General features: G+C 45.5%; 1 protein-coding gene and 1 non-coding gene across 2 annotated transcripts in view; one reads left to right on the top strand and one right to left on the bottom strand.

The window, feature by feature from the left end:
- LOC144093809 (protein turtle homolog A-like) overlaps window positions 1-24,919 on the bottom strand; it is a 208,636-nt gene that overhangs the window by 143,050 nt on the left and 40,667 nt on the right. The gene's annotated exons all lie outside the window — the stretch shown is intronic.
- On the top strand, window positions 8,568-8,648 carry TRNAL-GAG (transfer RNA leucine (anticodon GAG)). Its single transcript has one exon. It is a non-coding gene; the product is annotated as a tRNA-Leu (tRNA).

Raw genomic sequence — 24,919 nt, forward strand, 5'->3', positions numbered from 1 at the left:
TTCCTTGCTTCCCACACTTATACTGTCTAGTAGCCCATTCTGAGACACGCAAACCTCACCTTATTTCTTTTTTTGGGTCCTTTGGCTGTCTGCTTTCCTTCCTTGTTTGAAATAGTGAGCGTTCCCCACTATTTCAAACAAGTCACTGCAGTTCCAACTGCAGTGACTTGCCACCCAGCACCTCAAAGCGCTTAACAGGTGTCAGCGCTTACCACAAGCAAGTTTAGGAAAAGTGTATGTAGAGGACAGCTTGATCATCTGAGGTGCGAAATGCAGTCTGCTTTTCTGGAAGGAAAAATATAGTGAAGAAATGTTTGCGTAGCGAAGATTTAATGTGCTCTTGCGCCAGAGAAAAACCGGCTGCATATTCAAAGCTGTTACAGTCAAGTTCTGAAACTCGAAATACGCAAATCTCAATAATTTTCCTTCTCTGGCATATTGAGACGGTAATCTTAACTTGCGTGAACAGAACTTGCCCCCAAACACACCAGTTATCTTAGTAACGGCTTCCTGGGGGGAGATGCAGGCAGGTGAAGCTTACTAAAGCCCCTTCCGGGATGCAAATGTCTCGCCCAAGTACTTACGCAAAGGCAGCCCTTGGTGGAGCACCATCTTCCCATGCTCCCACATAGACGTACGAGGAAAAGCGAGAGGCAGGAAAAGGAGACGGCATGCAGACAGGACGTCGCAAGGGCCCACTTCGGGACGACACTTGGAGTCTGCTCCCTACGTCTCTACGAGTGGCGGGTGAGAAGTGAAAAGTGGGAAGGCGGATACCGAAGGGATCAACTGGGATGGATGGCAAAAGGGAAGAAGGAGTGATTGCGGGGCTGGAAAAGAGAAACGAAAAGAAAGGAGCGCGAGGGTAGGCAAGAAAAGGAGGGGAAGTCTTTCAGTCGTTTCTTGAGCAGCGCAACGTTATAGCGCAAACCGCGTAAATAGCGCTAGCAGCTCACTGTTTCTGCCGCCTGCCTGCAGCAGTCATATCTCTCCACTTCCCCTTCTTCCTCTCCTGCCACCGTCGGGAGGACCCAGAAGCGGCAATGTCTGCTTCCGCCCTGCGCCGCTCGCCTTCCATTTAGGGACAGCTGAGCTTTACGACTGCCTACAATCTAATTCGCGATACCTTTCTGCTGCGAACATCAGGGAAGGCACAAAAAGGGAAGGAAAAATAGGTAGACGGGCTCTGGATAAAGAAAGAGTGTGACGGAGAGATAAAGTGGCAGACAAAAGGATCGCAGAGGAACTTCAGCGGAGCAAACGTTGCTTAGACGAGCGGACCGAAACGACGCTAGAACGGGGCAGCCGACTCTGTTGGCGCGAGTACGCACGCTGCCGACTGGAAGAGACGACGTCGCAATCCGCAACCCATTTCGCGCTGTCTGCTTCGTAATACTCGTCCACTGCCAGCGCGTAAAACCAGCTGGTCACTCTGTCTGGCACACCTAGTCCGCGTATTACGCCAGACTTACTCCTAGAATGCACCATGCAAGAGGGTGAAAGAGATTCACGTTCATAGTATTCCAGCGCAACTGCATATAGCCAAAAAAAAAAAGAAGACGGAAAAGAAGAAGGACGAACACAACGCTGTGTTCGTCCTTCTTCTTTTCCGTCTTCTTTTCTTTGGCTGTGTGCCGTTGCGCTGGAATACTATGAACGTGAATCAAGAATAAAAACTAGCCCAAGAACTGACTCTACTGGAGGGTTAAAGAGGGACAATTAAATCCCGCTGACACATTCGAACAACAGGAGGACAGCTCTGACCATCTCCTGCACCTGCAACTCTGGCAGCGCGGTGGTGTAAGCAGTGTGGTATTTGCCTGGGGGCGTTCCCAACCTAACCCTACCGCTTCCAGCCTCACCTTGGGAACTATTTTTTTTTTCTTTCTCTTCCTGCTTTTCGGGCGTTCGCTTTAGGTCGAGGCTTGTGTATGCCACTTTCGCTGGCCCCCAGCTCCCAATACAGCGGTTTGTTTTGCTTTGTGTGGATTGCGGAAACGGATGATATTTCAACGCCTAGAGTGAAAAAAGTTTGCAGAAGAAATGCAGTAAAAGAAAATAGAAAAGTCTAAATACACGAGAAGAAAAAAATAGCAGCTCACAATAACGACGAAAGAACATCCCTGGAGCGGGCTAACTCAGCAGGCGAATTCAATTTCGAGCACACCCCGATTTGTGAAGCAAAATGATTTCATAGCGCCTCCTAGCGGGATCTGTATGATGCCTTTTTATCCCAAAACTGCATGCGCATTGAAAAGTAACCGGCTGCAGAAGAAATACGTAGCTACAGTTTGGGTTTCTCAAAATTCCGGCGCTAGCTCTTTTGCGCGAGTAATTTCTTGTGTAACTTAATCTAAATTTAGTCATGCTGTTTTGTAATCACTTTGTCTGCTTATGGAAGGCAAATTCAAGCTGAATGTAGCAGAAAAATTCGTACGCTCTGTTTGTTTTCCTTAAAGTTTTCACATAAAAATGTGCATCTTGAAATCGTATTTCTCAGACGCCGGCAAAAATTTGCGAGATGATATATGCGGCACGCATCCTGCAAACCCCTCATGTTTACGTAAGGCGATGTTTGAAGGTTGTCAGAGCAGTTTCTAGAGCGTCAGTTTGTCTAGTGCCCCCCCCCCCCCCCCCCCCAACAAGCGACAACTGTTCGCTGCCATTGCGCCGTGCTCCTGGCAGTGATAAGACAAGCCGAACTTTCCTAGAACGGCCACCTTAACTTCGTGTAAACTGCGTGCAGGAAAAAAATTGCGGGAATTTATGATTCAAAGGTATATATATGAGATGAGACTGGCAAACAAGAATAAACAGTGAAAGAATAACGGCGAAAATTTTGGTGTCCGCCTACGTTGGAGCGAAAAGGCGTTTTAGCGTCTGACGCAGGATAGCAGCCCATTGATTTCAAAAGAGATGGTCTTTCGTTCGAAACGGGCTGCAGGTTTTGAAACTCAATTTTCTCCATTTCTTAAAGATGGCGCGGGTGCTCCAGAAAAATTGAGGAGAAGCCGTGTATAGATGAAATGAAGCCCCGAACTCTGACGCAAAGTGTAATTTTCGACCTCCCAGCCGGATTCTACCCAATATGTAAGGGGAAAATATAGGAATGATAAAAAAGTAGGAAGAGGAGAAACTACACAACCTCGAAACAAACGATAACTGTGCTTAGAATTTTGTGTGGCCTCTTCAAGAAGTCGATCAGATGCATTCTCACCGTGGCGAATAGGTAAGCGTACACGTGTGCATGCAATGTGTGCGTACATGCATTTTGCAAGAAGCCAACTGCATGTACGCATTCCATTTACGTTTCTCTTGAAGTTGGTGACGATCATGTGTAAGGAAAACTTATCTGCAGTTCCCCTGGCGAAAAGGGTGACGACATTTATACAAATACCAGGTCCTGCAGAATAAACATCACTGGGAGTTAATACGTAAATAAATAAGAAACAACCTGCGATCCCAAAAATAGAGGTCACAGGGCGAATTCCTTTCGAGTCACAGTAAAGAACAAGGTTATTCAAAACACGACAAAGGTTCAATTTTGCGCATGTTTGTAGCCTTTAAACACGAGCGCCATAAACTGTCATCTCAGTTCACCTCGACCTGCATCGAGTAAGGCTCCAATTACCTTGATCCTTCTTTTTTGTCTGAAAACGTTGTGCCCAGTTACTCCCGTGGAACAACTAAAACCCGCACGCGGCAATTTGGAACCCACTTAAGTTATTCCTGTCTATAGCTCATGAATCGGTACAGAGTTCCGCTGAGAGGGTTATTTACTCTGCCGACAGATAATACGCCAGAGTAACTTTTCTGAGTCCTCACACCAAACTGTCTGCTTTCATTCTCCGGTGTAATGTTTTAGTGCATTCTGCTTTTCATAAATTCTATTGCTCAAATGATGCTATCTAACTTCTTTATAACTGCCTTCCACAGGCCTTCAGATCCTGTAACCACACCAAAAGTATTTAACTGTCCCATGACCATAGTAGCGCACATTTGTTCTCGTTTTTCATCCATAGAGTGAAAGAGTAGAATGGACTTCTCATCAAAACCATTCCTTACTGCAACCTTAAAAATTTCAAGACATACATCGACAAAATTATATACTGATGTATTTGTGCTGCCTCTCCTGTGTTACCCCTTAGGAGGGACCTGTGATGAGCATTTTTAAATGAATGAATAATTGTGCACTTAAAGTAAGCTTCATCGCCAACGAAAGCAAGCCCTCTCAAATAAAATAGGCGCTGTAATGGCAACTGGTCTTGTTCTTTGAGCGACCCACGTATAATTCCCTCAAAGCTTGGCAACCAACAACCAGCAAGATCCACATGCGGAAACTTTTCTAAACAACTTCCAACCATGGCACGTACAATCCTCCACGACGACCTCTTGTTGTGAAATTGGAGACATGAAGTGCTGGAGATTTCGATAGGCTCTGGCTAGTTGTCTTTGTTTCTTCTTTCTCTTTTCTTCACTCCCGCTGTTATTCAAAGACTAGCGCTACCATGCTCAAGAGATTTGCTCTCGAATGGGAGAGTACATAAAGTCGGGTACATTTTCCTTTCAGCTCCCAAATGTGCACTTGCGTAAGCTCTTTCATAGGATATAGAAAAGACCTTACGCAAGGTTTTGCCATCGGTTGGCTTCACTGCGTAGAGAAGCTTTATACGAACGTAGTAGCGTCGCTTGCATTTCTTGATACAAGATTTAGGACAGTGCGCAAAAGAGTTACTGCAGATATTTCCTACGGGAACAGCCGTACGGTTTCAATACCTATTGAAACTGTAGTGTGCCCTTTCGCAGAAGTAGGCCGTGCATCCACTCAGCACACAGTACTCGCGAGGCCTGCTTGTGTGACAATAGAGGGGCGATCCTTCTCACTTTTACGTGACTCACGATCGCTGGTTGCGTGCTTTGTATTCAACATCTTATATATTTGATACCTCCTCCTTGTCACTCAAAAGAGAGCACTGAAAGATTATCTACTGACTTAAATTTATTGGAATTCAGCTGGCTAGCTTATCAGCCATATGAAGTAAAGAGATGTCAAAAAACACGTGCATTTGACAAATCAGACATCATCGCCTATCGGGCTTCCAGCATAAATGTTCTCAGCAGAGGAGAACGAATTGCGGGACTATAGATAAAGCCTGTAAATGAGAATTAGTACAATAGACATCATGTTCGAGTCATTCAATTCATTCTTGGCGACAGATGAAGAATATAAAGAGCCTCTTACTTTTTTGAACCGATAAAATATTGCATAACCACGACGGGCGTGCGAGTGTAAGTTTTTCAGAATACCGATCGAAGACCCATAGTTTGGTTCCAATCACGAAGCTTTGATGCATGTCGTCTATTAATTTTCATATCTGTACGTACTTTGTTTCATCGCGGTCTCGTTTATTCATGATGTGTGCTGTATTTGCAGATGCCTGAACGCTTATCTTGGTTCAAGTACGCACCGGTAAGCTTAAACACCAAAAAAAAGTCACAAGCGATCAATGAGATTCATAAGGCGCAGTACGCGTAAGCGTTAGCATTCTCCCCTGACGGTGGCGGAGTGGCGTGGTCCAGTACATCAGTCAACTCGTGACACACTATAACCCCCGACTTCTCCTGTTCCCTCCAGCAATTCCATTTTGCCATGGACTACCACCCGACCACTCTCCCCACACCCGGATTTTTCTTGGCAGCCACGCCGTTCCCTAAAATCCACGCGTTGCGTCCCAGCGACTTAACCACTCTCCCTCTCTCTCGTCCTCCCTCTCACTTTGCCTGCCTTTCTCTGAGCCTTGATACGCAGGATGCCAATCCCGGACATTTTTTTTCTACTAGTGCGGGTTCCAATCCTAACGCAGTCAGGCATTCCTCATATTGGTGGAAACAGAAACCTTGCTTAGAACAGCTCAACAATTATCTTGTAACTGTAAACTGTCTCGATGCACTGCTGAAAAAAAACATTGCACGGTGGATCAAGGTAACTTATAAGTAATCCTAACCCATCCTAATAAAAGCGAATTAATATAACACTATCATATAAAATTGTCATGTCATACAAAAAATATTTTGCGTTTGAGCATCACAGGACATTCATGGTAACCCTCAGGTTACTGTATCCCAGACCGTGGAAATGAGAGAATTTGGCCGCGAATAACATCAATAGTGTTTGTGCATGCACATCCAAATAATTGTCCTATCTAATATTCATGTACTTTCGATTACTCGAAATACATGTATAGCTGATTTTTCGAATCGCATGCAAGTATTATACGTAAAATGTTTGAGTCAGATGCGATAATTTTGAACGCTCATAGAAACCAAGTACCCACCTCCTGTTTTATGTTCTCTTATGAAAATATCTCATGGAAGTAGTTTAAGAGCATTTGTTCTTATGATATATACATTACATGTTAAAAGCGGCGACACTGAGTAAGCCATTCCCCACGGCTTGTCTGGTGCCACCGGACTGTTAGTAATAGTCAGACAACGTACAGAGATAACGATTTAAGCAACATCTTTTCAATTACTAATGAATACAAAATAATCAGTCAAGCATTTAGTCGGTATGTCGGCCAGTCCGCCGATACAGTTTAAGTTTATTGATTTTACTGCAAAGTGCTATGCTGAAGAAATTACAATTTCCGATGATTTAATTAGATTAGCCGTAACTAATCGTTTAGTTTACTATTTACGCTGCAGCCTCGCCTCGTAAATAAACGGACTTTGTTTTTTACAGTTGAAAGCGCGAGGAAACGGAATGCTGTTTCACTAGCTTGACTCAAGTTTCATTCACCGAACGAAGCAATGCACAGCGTATCCAGAAGATAAGAAAGAAAATTGAAAAGAAATAAAGAAGGAAGAACAATCGATAGCCACATTTATTGGGGCCGATCGGACTCTTTTAAATGAACCTCTCGATAGAAAGCGGTATTGATTTTTGAAACCCAATCTGTCAATCTGAAATCTTTCCGGCACGCTTTTCCTAAAGAAACTTTCAATGCAGCCCCTTTCCTCAGTTCAGGTTTCACGAAACTGACCAAAAAAAATCATTAAAAGACGCCTTTCTCTCCTTGGCCTATTTACTCGAGTTCCCTGCTATTGCGTATGGTGTTTGGAGGGAAAATATAGCTCTTGATATCCTTGTATTCATTCTCTAGCACTCGTCTTCTCACCCCAGAAAAGGTATAAAAGGATGGGGGAAAAGGGAAAGCGATAGGAGCTCCATTCAGTTGGCGTCGTCCCCTTCCCATGGAAGCGCCGCTATTTTGCGTCTAAGGCGAGATACGAGAGCGCGCGCCAGAAAGTTGTACCGGACGGGCTCTGGGCGAAAAGCGCCCCTTGCTCTTCAATCGGACGTGCCACCGAAGTGGGCCAGATATTCCGGGGAAAAGAAGGAAGAGGAAAAACGGCCGAAAGGAATCCGCGCGTTCTTGGCTTCCGCGTTCACTCGCCGCAACAAGGGCCCGCGCGGAGCGAAAGAAGTGGGGTGGAGGGGGGGGGGGGGGGGGGGGGGAGGGGGGGGGGGGGGGGGACTGCTGGCGTGAGCCCGCACCGCTCACTGCAACAATGTATGAACACTGCTCGTGTTTATCATATCTACGCAGCCGGCCTCCCATGTCCCACCACAATGGGAGTTGGAGGCCACCGGCGGCACAACCGTGGCTCTCACTGCGGTGCATATCGATTGGTTTGGGTTATAGGGGTTTAACGTCCCAATGCAACTAAGGCTATGAGAGACGCCGTAGTGAAGGGCTCCGGAAATTTCGACCACCTGGGGTTATTTAACGTGTACTGACATCGCACGGCACACGGGCCTCTAGAATTTCGCCTCCATCGAAATTCGACCGCCGCGGCCGGGATCGAACCCGTGTCTTTCGGGCCAGCAGCCGAGCGCCATAACCACTTAGCCACCGCACATTGAATCAAGCACGCAAAAGCAAAAGGCTTTCTGTCTCATCTGTCATCGTTTGCGAATCGTTTTGCTCTTCTTATCTTTCTCGTAATATGGATCCTTTGTGAGCCAGGCTAAGCCGAGTGTCTGCATCTTTCCTTGTCTCACTAGACGACCACTCCTTGACGGGCGTCGCCTGTCGTTTTGAAAAGCTGTCGAACGTCAGCTACCAAAAACAAAATTGCGTTTTTATTCCTCAGACAATGCGTGCGACACTTTTTCTTTGGATTTTATATCTGGGCTAGTGTGTGTTGCAAAGTGTAAGTAAATCACAAAATACAATAAACAAAGACGAGCGATACGTGATCATAACACGACGCCTTTCTTCGAATTATTTTGATCAAGTGATCTGAGCCAGCATCAGTGAAACACGAAATATGAATCTGAGGCTATTTTGAATTGTGGGGCATCTGAAGCAAATATACATGCAAAAACCTTGTCTCTGTAACCGCAAGTTGATTGAACGTGCAAGCCCTTGAAAGAACCTCCGGCTCAATTAGGTCTCGCAGGATTTTTTCTTTTTGCAGTGCATAGATTTCTACGCTATATACCCACGCGTCATGGCTTCAAGATGCGCAATGGAATGCACTTCGTTGGCGAGAACTGGACTGGTAGCGTGGCCGAGTGGTCAAAGGACTGGTTTGAGGCACCAGTCTCTTCGGAGGCGTGGGTTCGAATCCCACCGCTGCCACCAGCTGTTACGTATTCGACGGCTAGACGTCGAGGGCGGCAGGACGACCGGCCCAAGGAAAAGACGACCCACGCAGCGCCAGGAACACAATGACCTTTATTCGTTCGGCGACGCGCTTTTTGAGCGCTAAGCAGCCAATCAGGGAGTGGCAAAAGAAAAATATATCGTGGCAAGCGAGGCAATTTTATCTGTAGATTACAACGGAGAGTGCGACCAGCACCGCGAATGTTACACCATCCATGCTTGCATACATTCGTGGCTATAAATTCCTCTGCTATATGCCCCCACTACAAGCAGCGCTCTGGTGGGTGCTCTATACGGGAACGAAAACAGCAGCCTCCGAAGGGGTATTTAGGAGGAAAGTTAACCGAAGGCTCGACGCAGACGCCGGAGGCTTCTGAGAGTAGACTGACAGTTAAAAACAAAACACGCATCGCAAGGAAAACAAGATGGAAGGAATATACCATGCGGATGGGCAGAGCGATAAAAGAAAAACGACGAGATTTCTTCCCCAGCGACAGCCTATGGGCTCTTGTGACACTCCTTTCTTCACGCGCGTACTCACCTCAGCCTTCACACCTCTATGTGCGGGCAAACTCATCGGCACTGAAAAAAAGGCCAAAAAAAAAGACACGTTGAACGATAACCAGTCGCAAGCGGTATAACTGACCAAATGGAGGGACTTCGGCAAGCAGGCTAAAAAGGAAGTTTTCTCTCCTCAACAGCACCCTCATCGTTCTCCTCACACCGTTTTCTTTCTCCCCAGAGTCTCCATACTCTTCGCTTCCCTTTCTCGCGCGTGCAGACAAGCTGCGCGTACCTCGGGCCCAGTCTTGGTTCATTATTGCAGGGTGGCCACCGAAGACAGTCTGCGCGGCCCAGCGCGAGATGGATGAACGCGCTGTCCCGCCGCGGCGTACGTGAGCCGCGTGTCTATCGTCGCCTTCTGTTCGGCAGCCATTCCGCCAGAATACTCACTCCTGGGTCGTGCATAACCACCGGTGACAACGACGACGCCCAGCGTTTTGAACAAGGTTGGTCCGTAGGCACGCGTGCCCCCCCCCCCCCCCCCCCCCTTATTTCTCTCTGCACAGGTACATCCAATCTTCTCGCACTGTGAGCGTACGCGGCGGCCGAACGAAAATACGCGTAAGTCGGCCCCCGGACGTGCTTCTCTATCAGGTGGTCCCAGACTACGTGCAACCTGCATGTACTTTCATTTCCTTTCTTCTCCCGAATCTCCGAACCATATTCGTTATCGGTAGCATGAAGGAATAATTTTTTGTACTGTAATACTATTACGCCTCTCGTGCAACGAGGTGCAAGAAGAGCTGGCGGCGCCTGGAAATAGAAAAAGGTCCTGAGGATTGGCAGTCAGTCGGTGTTGTTCTACGCACGCAGTCACACCTCTAAGAGAACTCGCATTCGGGCGGGGTTTTACTGGAATACTCAATTCGCCTCAGTTGTGAATAAATGGGGCTGACAGCACAGTGAGTGTAATTTGGTGCAGTTTTGCGTCTGATACCGGTTTTTTGCATGCTTCTTTTACCTCAGTTACACACAGCAGCATGTTTTGAGCCATAGTAATTCGTTTGCAACCCGTAAGAAAATCGCGAGCTAAATTATCTAGCAATCGCCCTCTTTTCATTTGGTCAAAGCGTCAACAGGTGTGTACGTTTCCAAAAATGACAGTATTTGAAGCTACAATTATTGTGTATTAATTGATAGGCCGAAGACTACATACGCCACCAAACTGTTCCTATAGGTAACAGGTGCAGCGAAGCTAATAATAACTACTCATCTATCGAGACGGAAACGTTCCTTTCTGCCGCAGCACAAAGCTCTGATTTCGTCAGCTGGTCCACGTACTCAAGTTGTTTTTGCAATATCATTCTGGAGATTCTTGAACGCATGTTGGACAATTTGCGCACGCTGAGCCGAGTTATCAAAGTGGTAGTTGCTGTCATCCCAAATGTATTCATTCACGGTAAAACTCTTCGCTATGGTCAGACTCACTCCAAGCAGTGGGATATAAGCAAAACCATCCGCAATGTCCGAAGAGCTTAGTTGTCAACACTTTCTGCAGCTAGTCACCGCGGTGGCTATGTGGTTACGGCACTCGGCTGCTGACCCGAAAGACGCGGGTTCAATCCTGGCCGCGGCGGTCGAATTTCGATGGAGGCGAAATGCTAGAGTCTGTGTACTGTGCGATGTGAGGCGCACGTTAAAGAAACCCAGGTGGTCGAAATTTCCGGAGCCCTTCACTACGACATCTCTCATGGCCTGAGTCGCTTTGGGACGTTAAACCCCCTAAATCAAATCACTTGCTGCAGCCTCTATACGCCTTCGTAAGTGTTAGATGGCGTGTTTTTAAATTATTCTAGAGGTGGTTTTCTTTGAAAATCTGCGGAATGTACGTCGGTGCGTTCTTGCAGCGGAATTTTGCGCCAAATGCGAACAAAATTCGTACGACAGAATGCAGTTGAGAATATTTATCTAAATACAGCTAATCAGTTAATTAATTTTAGCTTATAGCAACAACATTATTACGCGAAATGTAAGACGCTCAACCTGGGAGATGAAGCCAGCTTACGAAATTTCGCAATCAGTACCCGCGATTCAAAATATTTAACACAGAACAAGTGGCAGGGTTTTAACATAGTTACGCCGAGTAGACGTGCGATAGGATGAGTTTAGCCTGGTTGGCTCATGGACTTGGTCTGCTGGGTCAGCGGCACGTCAGGCAAGGATATTTCAGTTAAGCTCTGATCGAAGTTCAGCTGATCTGATCTGTTCGTGCCGCAGATGGAAGTTGGTGAAGACGATCATGTGCAATGCACAGCGTGAGAGAGTGTTGCAGTTTAACACGACGCGTGATGGAAGTGCGGAGATAGCGCAGTGCTGTCGTGCAGTGGCCAGCGAAGCTGATTTGCTCGCGCCGCCGCGGGTTCGAAACCCAGTCGTGGCAATATTTGTTTCACTTCTGCAGACTCAAGTTCAGGCACGCCAGAAAATTCTTGGTTGGACTGATTGGGTTTCGCGCTAAGAAACGCTTCGGACATCCCACTAAGTCAGCTTTGCCGCATTGCACATTTCTGAAATAACGTCCTCACGGGTGGTATCGCCAGGAAAATCCGCTCAATGTCTTCTATCGAACAGAAGACGTAAACTGCGTCTGTGTTTGATTAAATTGGCTTGAAAAGCTTTCATAAGGGTTTTAACGCGATAGCTTTAAAGGCTCCGTTCGCCATAAAATCAGGCGTCGGTGTTGTCGACGTTGGCTTTCTGAGCGAAAAAATCAGGGTCATGGCTCTGGCACGTGGTCCCCACAGAGCAACCTAGGAGGCCGTTGAGTCTCCTATGTCACGTGACCTTGCGGCGTCATCACAACCTGCCCACCGGATAGTGAGCAAACTGCCCACCGTGGTAGGTGGTAGTTAACTTAATCATTGGTCGCTCGAGAAGAGCAACCTGGGTCGCACAAGGCCCGCCACTCGAGCACATGCCATCGCAGGGCAGTGGCACATTCCTCAACCGCTGCATCACCCAAGGATCTATGAATGTAGAGAATTAACTTCAGCATTTACGGCCGCACTTGCGTAATACACTTAAGGCGGAACTTAAGTGTCCCCTCCAATTTTAATTCAATTTGGATACTACGCACCACAATGCCTATCACGAAATTTTTGAAAACTTGCTGACCTTAAATTCTGAACGTTTTCTACTTCAGCATTCAATCGCATACCCTTGGACCGAAAAAAAAATGTTGACTACTTATTTAAATTGTAATAATTGCCTTTCTGCTGCACTCTATCACGGAAATAATGTCTGCACTACATACACTCAACTTGCAGAGACTGCACTGAAGTACTTTGCATGGATTTTCAACAAAAAAAATCTGCACTGAATAATCTGAAACACGCGGTGTAACCTGCTTTTATTTCGCTTAAGGAGTACAGTTGCGCGGCGTTGCCTACTTGTACAGGGTGTCCCAGCTGAAGGTAACCAGGCTTTTAAAACGACGGAGTGTCCCTGCCCCCTGAAACCACCTGATCGCTGTTAAGAGCCGCGTGGTCTAGCCTGCAGTATTGTTTTTGTTCTCTAAAGTGAATATTGAATAAATACTAATTGTCTAACTCTTTATTATTCAGTTCTGGAATAGTCTCAGTTCAGAAGTTATATGTCACCTTGTAAAACACCTGACAGAGATATTTGAACCAAGGTTAAATTTATTTAAATTAGCCTTTATTGCCTGCCTTTAAAAAGGACTCGGTCTATACAAAAGCTTCCACATTACAGCCGTGCAGCTTCAGCGCCCCAAAACGTGTCTCAGAGCAAAAAATCCGTTTTTCTCTGTAGCGCTGTTCCCGACTGTGCTTCACGTGTGCACTGGGCTAGAGATATGCGCCAGCACCTCTGACGTTGTAATTTTATTTTCTGTAGCGGAGTCTGTAGTGGAAAAATTTCGGTGAACTGTTTTTCAAAGCGATCTACAAATTCTGCATTGATAGTCTATTCCTGAAGCAAATATTCAATGTTAGCTTTCCGTCTTTATAATTAAAAAACTTTGGAGAACAAAACTATCTCCAGACTGGGCCACGCGACTCTCAACAGCCCACAGTTGTTTTCACTGGGGTAGGACACTCCGTGTTTTTTTTTTTTGTAAGTCGTTAACTTAGCAGGTATGCTCTGTATAATACGTTTACACAAGCTTGTTTCCCTTATTAAGGAGTGTCCTGGGGGAAAGCGCGCGACTTGCTCTTTTTCCTTGTGCATTTTTTTTTGTAATGCGCACAGGAGCACAATTCAGTGCGATCTTTTTGGGCAAAGTGATGCATTGCTTTTAACATACGTTTTATTCGCTAATGATTTTTGGTGCTATCATGACACCTATGTTTTAAGAAGATGGTGGCGTTGTCATGTTAGTTTTGCTGGTTTTCTTCAGTGATTAATGAAACTCATGCCAAATTACGCAAGCAGAATTTACCGCAATTTTTTTATTCAACAAAACAACGTGGCCGACGTCTCACTCGAAGGGATATTAACGCTGAGACGCGACAGTTGCATGTCTGGACCGAAAGCATGAAATGCACACTGGAAGTATTATCACAAAATTTGGGCTCTGTGAGATTAGGATCGCTCAAAACCTGCATTCGGTCTTTTTGTTTTTCAACGAGGACTGGTGAAAAAAAAATTGTTATAGTTTTAACGTAGCTAAACCGACTAGGACGTACGAAAGCTTTTGCGCAGTGTGTTGCAGTTTAACAGAGGGTGTGACCGGCTGCGGCGAGAGTATAGGGCCACCGCTTAGAGGATCCAACTGCTGTTTCTCAAGGAGCGTGTCGGACCATGAAGAGAGTGCTCGTGATTTGTCGACGCAATGCTTCATTTGTAAGTCTTCGCACGGCCGCGCGACTTGAGGGAATGAGCACTAACTATATGCAAACAACGTAGGCTAATCATGGCGGTCAATTTCGTTTTCTTGCATGAAAAGTTTTGTTTCCGGACACGATAATGGCTCTTATTTTCCTCTTCCCTTTATTTTAGGTTTTCGGCAGGACATTAAAAAGCCTAAAAAATTAAGAGTGCAAAGCGTAAAGCGTAAGTGATGCGCGCGTGTGAGCATGAAGTAAGAGGAGGGCTGCCGGAAGCGGAAGCAGTCCACGTCGCTTCCAATATCGGCAGATCCGCGCACGGAGCGTGAAATATTGAACCTCCTTCGCCGTCGTCGGTGCTCGCGCAGCCCGGCCTCCGTGTCAGGAGGCGCGCATAGTTGATGGCTTCTCAAATTTGGTCCATCGTGAATTGTGTATTCGCGCCGCTTTCAGCCCGCGCTCGACGGACAGGAGCCGGGCGCCTGTACACTAGGGGGCGCTACATTTTTCATGGCTTGTGACGGTAAACGCAATCATTGTTGTTTGATGGCGCGCGCATTGCAGCGTCGGGCGTCGTAAATGTTCTATACGGCGGCGCCGACAGTGGTGGGAAAAGACCTATAGAGAAGTGATACAAAAGGAGCGAGTGAAGGAAGAATGAGGGAAGGCAAAAGTGCCGACGTTCAGTCATAAATTGGAAAAGAGAGAAGGAAAAAAAAGGACTAAGGACAGCGTAAGAACTTGAAAATACAGAAAAAATAACGTATCCGATTGGAGCAGGAAGAAGTGATATGCTTCCCGTTTCAAGCGATGCAAAAAAGTGGCAGGTAGAGAGGAAAATAGAAGAGAAAGAGGGAGAGGAGTGCACCGCGTTCGGATCTGATCGTGATGCCTGCTCGTGCATTCAGACATTCGTGGAGCAGGACCAACAACACGTCTTTTAAATGTAAAGTTGACTAAAAAAGTTGATGTTTCTCCCCTTTTTTTTCTTTCGCTTTGTAGCGGAATATACATGAGAACATGTAGATGAATATTCGGAAAAGTCGGTGGCAGTGCACAATTTTTCATCTCAGCCAAGCAAGGCCACTGATCACCCGGTGTCTCTATGCACGGTGAAGACGAGCGGTGGGGCCCTATGGAATGCAGCTATGCTGGAAAAAAAAATATGTGCGCGGTATTCTATCGCGTATTACCCACGGCTGCAACAAATTTTCAGAACTAATTTCGGTCCCCTCGTGACAGTAAGGAAAAAAATCCATTGCAATCCCTACACCTTAACTTTGTAAATTATCCATGGTTGAGGGTAGCGCTGGGAAATGCTCTCAGTGGTCCGGTTACACGCAACAAAAAAATTCGGACGTCGTGGGTTCGGATCCCACCGGCGTCATGTGGTTCTTCTTTTTTATTATTCTCCCGTCAATGACAACAAACTACAAACTGAAAAAAAGGCATCTATTATGCTCCTTGGCTTCGGTGTCTGTTGGCTTCCGTCATGCTTGAAAGTATAAATTTTGACAGCCGCCGTTGTAGCTCACCTGTTAGAGCACCATAAGCCATATATGGAGATAGTGGGTTCGAATTCCACCGATGCCTTGTGGTTGTCTCTTCTACTTTCTAATCATCTTGAATTTTAAAAATGTTTATACTACTAATTTCGCATTAATCAACGCCACAAATTAAAAAAAATTGTCCCATATGTTCTCTTTGGTCTGAGTGATTGTTCGCTTCCTTCAGTTGTTTATGTCTTAAAGAGCCCCTACTCTCACAATATTGCCTGCCGTATTGCTATGCGTTTTGTACCCCTCTCACACGAGTCCTTTCAAAGGCGTTTGAATTGAGAGTCCTCGATATTCTCACTTGCTGTCGAGGTAGATGAGTTGTGCTTATGCTACACGGCAAGCTCGAAAAGTGTAGAGAGATTCCATCATTTCACACTAATGTGTTATGGCGCCACCATCGGCTCCAATAATTTTGCAGGCCCGCAAGCTATCATCCAACAAGATTAACCTGAAACGGTTGAAAACGGCAATTTTTATTAGTGAAAAAAGTAGTAACCACTCGTGAAATTAACTTTCTTGCCTTCGGCAAGCTCTAGAAGTACACATGCACTTTTGAGGAAGCTGTTAATGGTTATTTACGCCGGCTGCATTGTTATGAAGGCCCGGCTGTATTTTTCTAACGAAATAAGCTGTGAATTTTGGTTTGGTTTGGTTTATGGAAGTTTAACGTCTCAAAGTGACTCAGGCTATGAGAGACGCCGTAGTGAAGGGCTCTGGAAATTTCGACCACCTGGGGTTCTTTAACGTGCACTGACATCGCACAGTACACGGGCCTCTAGGATTTTGCCTCCATCGAAATTCGACCGCCGCGGCCGGGATCGAACCCGCGTCTTTCCGGCCAGCAGCCGAGCGCCATAACCACTCAGCCACCGCGGCGGCCGTGAATTTTGGATATCCGTTTTTCTTTCAAAGATGATACTGCTTTGATTTCACTACGCATTGCGTTGCTGTGAGCGATGAGCGTCCGACAGCGCACTAAGCCGCCGCTTGAAGGCGCTCAAAAGCTCGGTAGAGGTCCGCGCTGTTCTGATGACTGGGCAAACTTTTGACTCGATGGTCATCGGTGCAGCCCATGGAGCAGCGCCCAAATGGGTTTTTTTGTTTAAGGAGGACCGTGTGATAGGGATATTAGAACACTGATAAGAGCGGTCAGTTTGTTATGAACGTAGGTGTATTTTGAGTTACCGGTGGCACTGCTAAATTCATGACCGCCAGCAATCATCGCTGCTAGTGCACTTTTCCAAAGCTTCGAGTTCAACGTCACAATCTGAATTGTCAAGATTTTCCTGGATGGAATGTGTTCTATAGACTCCACGCCTGTACGCTACAATTACCCACTGGTAATAGATTGCATCTATAGAGAACTTGGCGCCGCTGTGGATGCCAGGCGCTTGCACTATTTCGGCTGCTTGTGCTAATGGTCGCTGCTGCTTGTCAGACCTACTACCAAGAAAGCATTTGCCCGGTTATCATCGATTAATGGTTTCACTAGGCGCCTCACTATTTGTCAGCGTGGTCGACTGTCGACCGCCACACCTGCTCTCATTTATGCGAATGTGAAGACGAAAAACTAGTTTACCTTCCGCGCCTGCAAGCCACTTAGTGAACTGGCGCCTTCATGGATGGCAAGCGCTACGCAGTACTATTGCTTGTTGGGTGGTCTTATCGAAATTTACACGGCACACCGTCCAGAAAAGTGCCGTCTAATCCCACTCTGTGTCTTTATAAGCGTGCTCGCGACTTGACGAGCTTCGTCTCGTATTTCCTTAAACTCTGTGCTGGTGCCGTGAAAACACACTAACTATGGTGTGGCGATATTGAGGGCACTACTGGGCCTATTTTAGTTGAGAAAGAACTGAAAACTCTTTCAGACTATCATGCAGGTATCATCGCTTGCGTAAAACCACTCATTTTTAATGAAATTCACTTGCTTCTGTCCCACCAGAAGGCGATCGAAGGAAAAGTATTTGACCAAGCCGCGAAGGTTGGACAGGAAGAAATTTGTGCCTCATCTTTTTTTCTATCGCAACGGCGTGAATTGTGACATAAATTATTATTTACATATATAGACATACGCCGGATGGTAGACGACTGGATATTTGGGCCGCGCAACAGGATCTCAAGCCTCATCTGCACCGCCCTTAAAGGATGGTGCAGATGACGTGGGTCGACCCGGCCGCGGCGGTCGCACTTCGACAGAGGAGAAATTCTAGAGGCCTGTGTGCTGTGCGATGTCAGTGCCCGTTAAAGAACCCTAGGTGGTCGAAATTTCCGGAGCCCTCCACTACGGCTCTCTCATAGTCTGAGTCGCTTTGGGACGTTAAACCCCAAAAACCAAACGAAACCTTAAAGGACGTAGTAGAAGCATTTCTGCATGTGTTGCAACGGCCGTTTCCTCTCTTGCGGCAGTGCACGATAGCCAGTGTGGCTTAGATAAGAGATCTTTAAAGGACAGTCTGATAACCCATGGCCATTTGAATGCAGCGGAAATATTTTTTTTCTCTGGAAAGCTGAACGTTTCTTTCAGTCCGACGTGTATTGAACCATCGCGCAGCCATACTACATTGAATACAGCCTTTTATCGCAAAGTTCTTGTTGAACCCGAAGAGCGAGCGCTTGCTGCTGCTCCTTAACTAAAAGATGCGAAATTTACTGAAAAGGTGTTCAGCAGACATGGGAAGAAAAGTGAGAAGGAAGCATAATGATGGTTTCGTTTATGTGGGTTTATCATCCCAAAGCGACTCAGGCTATGAAGGACGCCGTAGTCATGGACTCCGGGGAAGCATAATGAGCATAAGCATAACATAATTAGGGAAGCCAACAGCCAAAGAAACGAAGAAGCATAACAGATGTATTTTTTTATTTCTGGTTTTCGTCAATGGGCGATTAATAAAAGGAGAAGAAAAAACAACCACATATCGCCAGTTGAATCCCAACCCACGAGGTCTTTATTACGCGTCCGGTGCTCTACCAACTGAAGCACAGCGACGGCTGTCAAATCTGCTTTCGGCGGTATTTATTATTACATATGACCTAATCTTGAAAGCATTCACGAGCGCCACCCTCGTCCATCAGCGGCGGACCTAGCACGTCCTGTATTACACATTTCATTTCCCTTTCTAACAAAATGCTGCCAGAATAGCATCCAGTAGCTACAATCAGTTATATCTACCGATTTGTTTCGATTGTGCGCTTATTTCTTGCATTGATTTATTACCCAGTGCGAAGACTTTGATGTCGTCGCACGAGTACCTTGAACTGCAACCCGTCGCCGGAACCCACCATCGCGATTGGTAGCCAGCACTGATCGAGCAGATTTCGCTTCAAAATCTCGCGAACTTCAACATTCCGGCATAATTTTGCACAGCACGCCTATTCACTCCATGTTGACTTTGCATTGCGTCTTTCCAAGATAAAATTTTAGTTCTAACAAAGTCATATCTCCGACTCGCGTCATATCTTGTAAACGTCGAACCGATAAGCCATAAATGAGCAGAAATCTTCAGGCATTGAATAACAGAAGACACCGCATGTATTGATGGAATGGAATCAAAAATGGTAGGAACTTCAACCTCAATGCAAGATAAAAGTACATATTAAAAAGAGTGAAAAACAAATGAAGAAAGCAGAAAGCACTTATGTGAGTGTTCTAGAATGAAAGTTTCAAAAGAACCCGAAAGTGTTATGCATGTACTCCAGCTCGCAAGTAAAGCGTGAATGCACTCTATTCCAGAAGTTTTAGATGAGAGTAATTTTGACGAGGACCTGAATGTAAAATCTTAACAGTTAATTAGGTACTTTTAAACCTTATTCTTGCACTTCGAGAGTCACGTTTGTTGCATACTAAGTGTCAAGTATTTACCACAAATTAGCGAGATGTCCTTTGCGATACAGGACAGAGTAACACTACTGTAAATAGTTGGGAAAAACTAAGCACCCGGCTCAGATTGTACGTCTAATTACATACAATGAAAACTGTGTTGCGTCATTTGCGCAATTTCTGGCAACTTTTTCCCAAAATCAGCCAACATCAGTGTCTAACCTAATGATATAAAAAAAAATCTCAAATGGTTTTTCCTGTTTAATATTCAGGTGACGAAAGGCAAACAAGGAACTATAGAGATAATCTTTAGTGTGCTATGTGGGCAATATACACTTTATTTATTCCACCTTTACGGCTCACCTCCAAGAAACTAATTTTTTCTAGTCAACACAGCGCGGTTTTAGAATGGAAATTTCTTCCGACACCTAATTAGCCGCATGTAGTCATGACATTACTGCGTCAATTAATAACAAGAAACAAGCTTAAAACCTGTTTTGAGATTTCTAAAAAGGCGTTTGACTCAAGCACATAATTCCTTACTAGATAATTTGTCGGCATTCAATATACCTGTTGTACTTGGCGCAAGATTGAGACTTACGTTGCTGACGGAAAACTGAGTCTTGTGTTTAACAGAACAAGCCCACCGCATAAAAAAGTCTTATAAGGTATCCTCTGTGGATCTCCCGCTAGGCTTCTTCTCTTTTTGGCATTTTCTAATGATAAGAGCGAGTTTTCAAGTCATGTGAGATTATAGGGCAACAATCTGTGCATTTAATGCGACCTTAATTGCTTAAATGGTGATAGCAAGCTACAAAGTGACCGTGACTATACAGGTTGTTCCGCCTAAGACATCGCGCCGTCGTGCCATACATCGCGCCAAAACGCATGCGCTTTCTGAGAAGCTTGTAGGCAAAGCTCCAGTGTACGTTACTCGTCGAAAGAGCCAAAATTTATTCAGCCACAGCGCCGTGGGTAACCGCATTCAAAAAATTCTAGAAACTGATATGGAGATTGATTACGGTGGGCTACACGCCTCTCAGTAATCAAGGAGCCTAATGGTAATAGATACAAAAGTTGAATACTCAATATTAGTTAACCATACCGCTAGTTAGCACGTCTTAGCGGTATTCAGAGGTACACGGCGGAAAATGCTATGCAAAAAAAAGCGCTCTTCAAAATAAAAAAGCCTATTTTTTAGAATTGTGTAGAGTCTTAGGTGAAACACTGTGTATATTACTCTAGTGAAGAACATATAGTATGACGCTGAATTTTTCAAATGTTAAGTTCTCCATTAAAAAAAATGAAAATTAAAATTGTTATTTGGGGAAAGGAAATGGCGCAGTATCTCTCACATATCGGCCCACACCTGAACCGCGCCGCAAGGGAAGGGATAAAAGAGGTAGTGAAAGAAGAAAGGAAGGAAGAGGTGCCGTAGTGGAGAGCTCCGGAATAATTTCGACCATCTGGGGATCTTTAACGTGCACTGACATCGCACAGCACACGGACACCTCAGCGTTTCTTATCGAAACCCAGCCGCCACGGTCGGGTTCGAACCCGGGAACTCCGGATCAGTAGCCGAGCGCCATTTAAACAACAAACGTCACATTCTAGACACTACATATTATCTGGATGGCGAATATCGATTGGTAGTGTTAAGTTTCAACACCGTTGATGCCCAGTAAAAAACGACATTTAGTAGAATCACCCCACTTACTATATAGGAGCTAAGGCTGGCCTTGACCATAACGTCCTGAAACAAACTTTCACGCAAGTTCCAGCTCAAATAAAGGAAAACACTAGTTTTCTAATGTGTCGCTGTATGCGGAAATACGGACGCGCCACTTGGGGCCTTGAAAAAAAAAACACGTATTGGCGAGTTAAAGCCTATCAAAAAACGTGCAGCACGATTAGAGTGCTCAAATTTTAACCTCCTGCAAATCATCTATAACAAAATAATAAATCTAGGGTCCTCTCTTCTGCAAGAAAGGCGGTAATACATGCGCCTCAAACTATTCCATAATATTTTTAAAGGTGCAACAGGTTTAAGGCATCTAACAAATCGTACCTACAGATTTGCGCGAGATGATCACTCCTGAAATGTGCGCCAACACAAGTGCCGAATCAATATATTTAGGCATACATTTTTTCCCCAAAACTGTCCAAGGCTGCAATATTTTACCAGAAGAGAGCGCCTCGGCATTTGCCGGAGTGTTTTGAAATGCCGTTGTTAAATTTTGCTTTATTAACTATCATGTGGCTTTTTTCTGTCTCTTTAGTGTACATGTTGAGACAAATGTAAGGTATTTATCTGCTTTCTTGTCACTATGTGATCAATTCTTTCTTTATTTAATTACTTACACTACTAGCGTTGCGTTTCATGCTGCAATCTGCTCTCTGTACAACATTCCTATGTTTGCTCCCCTTCAATAATGTACATGTCTTAGGGGCTGTGGATACGGCAAAAAATAAATATATAAAATTGCGATAGTGATGGAGAAGTCTTCAAGGAAAGGTTCAAACTGCTGCGAAGCGTAGCCTCTCGGCAAATTTCGCACACAACCAGCAACCCCATTTTCCATCATAATTTGTTGTCTTTAGATTTTCATACACGCAAAAATACGGCATTATACCAGGTCAATTGAGCTTTTATTAACTATTTTTGCTGATTGAGTTCATATCTGCGGAGTATTTAGTGCCACAGAAGAAATGCTCAATATTGATTTTGTGTTTTTTTTCTTCGTGAGGAGCTTAAATGCACTTGTTCGCGCCTAGAAAGTGAGAGCACATTTGACAAATAATTCGCCGATTTATAACTTCAGAGTGCATGACATAATATTGTTTGCCATGCAGTAGGCTCACAGAAGTATAAATATATTTGAAAGAGCAAAACCTCGGCTGTATAAAGCCTGAAAAATGAAATCAGTACCCGCGATTTTTATGTTAGTTTTTTCAAGCCGTCTTGTATTAACAGCTTTCTTTGTATTGTTCTGAGCAATTGCTGGCGAGCTGTAAAAATGCAACTGCTCTCACGCGCTGAAATTTCATGCCGGGAAACACAATAACAGAGCTAAGCTCTGTCCGGTGCCATTTTTCGACTCAGCGGCAGCCGCATACGCCGAGGCCGGAGAGTGCAATGGAAGCACAGAACCCCAATAGGGGGCGAGCAAGTATAAATGCGGAAACGGATCCGACAAAAGAAGCAGCGTCGGAATAAGGCGTCAGCGCTTTTAATCCCACTCCGAAGACTTGTTGAGTCAGGGAGATTTGTTTTGGTCTCGGCACCACCGGACGTAGCAACGGAAAAGCCGCGAGAACTGCAGAGGTCCATCCATTTTTATTTTCGGGCATACGCATTCCTAACCCTTCGCAACCCGACTTTGCAGGCGTTATAAAATATTTGGCCTTCGTGCCCGAACTTACACTCGTTTGACGTTTTGTACGGTCTTTCTGAAAAATATGCAGCCCAAGGAGTTTTCCTCCAAGCCATGTAGCGGAGCTCTTAAGAACATCTGACAGAGTTAAGCTTGCAGTGGTTGGGGACTTGAGTTTCTTCCGCCTTTGTAAGATTAGGGTCCTTGATTATGCAAAGAGAGCCTGGCTTGAGGGCTCAGAACCACACCCCTTGGGCCTTATACTTTTGACAAGGACTGTACAGGTGCGGACGTAAGTAAGCAGAGCACGCTATTTTGTGAATAATTGTTTTTTTTTTGGGGGGGGGGGAGGAAATGGCGCAGTGTATCTGTCTCATATATCGGCGGAGACCTGAACCGCGCCATAAGGGAAGGAATAAAGGAGGTAGTGAAAGAAGAAAGGAAGAAAAGGTGCTGTAGTCGAGGGCTCCTGAATAATTCCGACCACCTGGGGATCTTTAACGTGCACTGACATTGCACAGCATACGGGCGCCTTAACGTTTTGCCTCCATAAAAACGCAGCCGCCGCGGTCGGGTTCGAACCCGGGAACTCCGGATCAGTAGCCGAGCGCCCTAACCACTGAGCCACCGCGGCTTGTTGCTGTTTTGTTTTAAGTGCAATCACGTCTTCCTTATTGGAGCTGGAACATTGTTTGTCCAAGAGAAAGCACCCCAGCGTGCACTACCAGCATGCACATGCTATTGCCGGGAATTTCAATTAGGCAACACGTGAACATTTTTCGAACACAACTGTGTGCTCCATTTACTTTTGTCCGCACCTGTACATAACCCATTCGATCTCCCCAATGCCGACAGCTGGAAGCATGGTATATAAAAGGAATACACAAGAACAAAATAAAAACAAGCTTTGAACGCCCGCTACTGGCGAAAGAATGCCCAGAGATGTGAAAATTGGCCTTTCACAAAAGCGCATGGCGTGATGAATTTAAAATTTAAAAACTTCATAACTAGAGAAACGCCCGTGTGAGTTCGGCACTTGGTTCATTCATGCATTTTTAACTAGATTTTTTCTTAATTCAGACGTCTTTTCTCCTTTACAGACAGGGAACGGAAATGAGACACGAAGGTGAAAGCTGGTCCCACTCTTCCCAAGCTTTGCCTCGAGGTGAGCCAGCCGATCCCCAACTGGCACGTAACGGGATCGGACTCTTTCATTAGGAAGGGACGTCCGACGTGAGATTCGTACAAGATAGAAATAAGAGTGAGAACGAGGGCGAGAGAAGCCAGCAGAAGACGAAGAAAAAAAGGAATGAGAACGTAATTGACTGAAGCTCGGCTCTGACTTTTCTTGAAAGATAGCCAGAAAGGCAGAACATCCGTGCAGTAACTGTGGTAATCGCACGAGCACGATTCCCGTTCCTTTTTTTGCCTGTATTTTTTTTCTTTACTGCCAAAGACAGAAAGTAGGACTGTAAGAAAAGACTTCTACATGGTCGATGTGTCAGGAAAAAAAATAAGAAAGCAGCAATATATATGGCCCGCTACACTACACGTGACTAGCGGTTCAAATGTTCCAGCCAATGATTCCTGAAAGAAACAAACACGAAATAAATGCGAAGAAAGGACAAACGCGTACTCAATGCGAAACTGCGAGCACTTGCCCAAGAGAGAGCACCGGGTGCAAGATTGCAGGTTCCAACATTTTCTAAGGCGTGCCGCCGGATTCTCTCAGAGTATAATGAACGGTGGTGCACCGAAAGTCTGTATCCTTGTCACGCCGGTGAAGAATCAATTCCGCAATCCTCGGTCGCGTCTGATCGTCTCATGAATATTTTACTATTCACTGCGCGTTCCGATGTTTACGAACCGTCGTTGCTCTCTGAGTTCACGCGCAGACAAAGTCATGAGGTCACGCTGCGAGCACGTGTACAGGTAGGTTCAACAAGTGTCTCGGCTCACCAGATAGCGCATGCGCACTACAACTCACGCAGGTACAGTCGCAAAGGCAAGCACGCGCAGTCTGACGTGCAGGTGAACAAGCAGGGGCCATTGCCAAGCCTCTCCAACCAAGCAACTTTCAGCTCGATACAAAACAAAATTACATGAAGGAGGCCCTAATTTTTCGAGATAGCTAAAGCCAGAA

The sequence above is a fragment of the Amblyomma americanum genome, chromosome 6, assembly GCF_052857255.1.
Source record: "Amblyomma americanum isolate KBUSLIRL-KWMA chromosome 6, ASM5285725v1, whole genome shotgun sequence".
NCBI classification, from domain to species: Eukaryota; Metazoa; Arthropoda; class Arachnida; order Ixodida; family Ixodidae; genus Amblyomma; species Amblyomma americanum.